Raw genomic sequence first — 2,715 nt, 5'->3', positions numbered from 1 at the left:
GGCAACACTGAGGGTTGCGATCCGTTGCCGGACACGGAAAAAAGACAAAAAAAAAAAAATGGTCACTTTTATGTTACATGACTTGTACGTCAATTAAAACAAAAAACAACTAGAAAGTGGATCTTTCTGGGAGGTAAGATTAAAGTTTGTTTTGTTTTGTTTTTTCTTTCTTAAGGATTTTATTTTATTTTTTTACATTTTTTGCCTATAAATAAAATCCATAACTTTTGTGAAAACAGAGGGGGAAAAAAGGCCCTTCTAATAACAACATCTGACAAATGGTTTCACATTCCAGTATGGATTTCCAAAGTCCCCAAATTACAAAAATACAGTTTTGCGTCAAAAGCTGCTTTGAGTTCTGCATGACACCTTGAGCCCCACCCAGGGTTGTGGAGGGAAAAAATGAAAACCAGCCAAGATCAACCCACAGCAGCAAACCAGGGAGGCAGGACAAGGGGGCTCTGGGCCGGAAGGTTCCAGAAGGTGCAGGGTTCAGCTCTGTGCCTCGCTGGTTCTGAGACCCCACCGGGCAAGTTGCCGCCTCTCCCTAAGTCTCTGTGTCCTCATTTGTAAAGTGGTCTGAAGAGGCACCGACCTCTGGGATCTCACGGGGGGCCTGTTCCATCCTTCCTCCTCCCAGGAGGTGGTTCTGCTCTTCCCAGGGGCTCAGACCAGGGACGTGGCATCATCCCCACTCCTGTCCTTCTGGCATGCTCACATCCAGGCCCAAAGCAGGCCCTGTCCCCTCGACCTCATGACGCATCCTAAACCCACCTGCCTTTCACGGCCCTGCCCTGTGCAGGCCCCACCATGAATCACCAGGATGCTGCCTGGGCCTCCACCCGGGCTTCCTGGTGCTGACAGTCCCCCACAGCAGCCACAGGGGCTTCTGAAAATCATAAATCAGAACACGGCCCTCCCCTGCTCACCTACCCTCCATGGCTCCCTATTATCTCCCTAGTAAAAGCAAAACGCCGACCTTGGCCTGCGTAACTGGATAATGCCCACTCCCCACCTCAGCATCAGCCCCCGCTCACTCTGTTCCTTTAACACCCCAAGCGTATTCCCTGCTCTGTTCCCTTTGCTTTAGACACCGTCCCCCAGCCCCCCAGGCTGGCTCCTGCACCCCTTCAGGTCTCTGCTTGGGTCCCCTCCTCAGAGAGGCCCCCTGATCCCGCTCGCTCGTCACCCCAACCTGCTTTTGCCATCTGTTGTGGGTTGAATGGTGGCTCCCCAAAAAGATGAGGAAGCCCTAACCCCTGGTATCCTGGGAATGTGGCCTTATTTGGAAATAGGGTCTTTGCAGGTGTAATTAAGAATAAGTGAATATGACGTCCTACTGGATTAGAGTGGTCCCTAAACCCAGTGACTGGTGTCCTTATAAGAAGAGACAGAGAGATGGCCACGTGACCACAGAAATAGAGACTGGAGCGATGCGGCCACAAGCCAAGGATCTCCTGGAGCCCCCAGAAGCTGGAGGAGGCAGGGAGGGTGCTCCCCCAGGGCCTCTGGAGGGAGCGCGGCCCTGCCTCCAAAATGGTGAGATAACAAATTTCCGTCATTGGTTTTTTTTTTGTTTTTTTTTTTAAATTTTTTTGGGGGTTGCTGGCTGGTATGGGGAATTTCCATTGTTTTACGCCACCGAACATGTGGCACTTTCTTAGGGGACCCTGGGAACAGATACCCTACCAATCTGTCTTTCTACATCTTCTTTGCAGCATGGGCCGCCTTCTGCTACTTCCCCACTCAGGTTTGCTGGTGTTTCGGTCACAGCCACCTTTTCTGGGAGATGAGGGAGGCGTGTCCTGGTCCTCGCTGTGTCCCCAGGAACCGGCACGAAGCCAGCACACAGGAGCAACACAGATGGATGTTGAGTAATAAGGGTACAGAGCACACCAGAGTCAAGGGTTCGGATCCCCTTACCGCCAGCCACTAAAAAAAGAATAAATCAAAGAAATAAAGAAAGAAGATACAGAGGGCAGCTCGGACCTGGTGTGAAGATGGAAACCCACCGCAGGCACTGTCAGGTGACATTACTGCATTCGACCCCCATGGTGAGCCAGGCCCGCTATCAGCACCCCCAGCCCCCACACCCCCTCTATACAGGGGAAGGGAGCAGGCACCATCACGCCCAGGTCAGGGCACAGGCGGAAGGAGCTCACAGAAGGCCGGTGACCCATGGACACTTGTCCCAGCATTACTGCCTTCAAGACTCAACTGCTCCCTTCCCCAAGAAGCAACCACTGGCCCCAGAGGAAGAGAAAGTCAGGCCTCAGCAGCTCAGTGTCACCCACACCCTCCAGTCCCCAACCCCACTCTCCTACTTCTCGGAAGTGACCCAAAGGCCATCCTCATGGGTTATGCCAGAGATTTGGCATCACTGGTGATGGCAATAAAAGTGGAGACGACCCTAATGTCCAACCACAGGGGACAGCTGGGGACACAAAAGCTCATTTGCTCCTGACGATTACGAACTGGCACTCAGCATCCATGTGGCCCACGACTGAATGAATCACAGCTCCACCACTCACCGCAGTGTCACCTNCCACTAACAGGGGAACAGGTAAACCAGATGTGGTCCACCCACACAGTGGAATACTAGTCAGCCCAGAAAAGGAATAAAGCGCTGATACGTGCAATGACTCTGATGAACCTCAAAACCATGATGCTGACTGCAGGAAGCCAGACACAAAAGGCCACATGGTGTGTGATTCT

General features: G+C 52.3%; 1 protein-coding gene across 1 annotated transcript in view; it reads right to left on the bottom strand.

Annotated features, from left to right (window-relative positions):
* LOC103596911 (procollagen galactosyltransferase 1-like) overlaps positions 1 to 2,715 on the bottom strand; it is a 21,381-nt gene that overhangs the window by 14,771 nt on the left and 3,895 nt on the right.

This window comes from Galeopterus variegatus, unplaced genomic scaffold (genome assembly GCF_000696425.1).
Source record: "Galeopterus variegatus unplaced genomic scaffold, G_variegatus-3.0.2 Scaffold2145, whole genome shotgun sequence".
NCBI classification, from domain to species: Eukaryota; Metazoa; Chordata; class Mammalia; order Dermoptera; family Cynocephalidae; genus Galeopterus; species Galeopterus variegatus.
The sequence above is the reverse complement of the archived record's forward strand: the minus strand, read 5'-3'. Positions and strand labels throughout refer to the sequence as shown.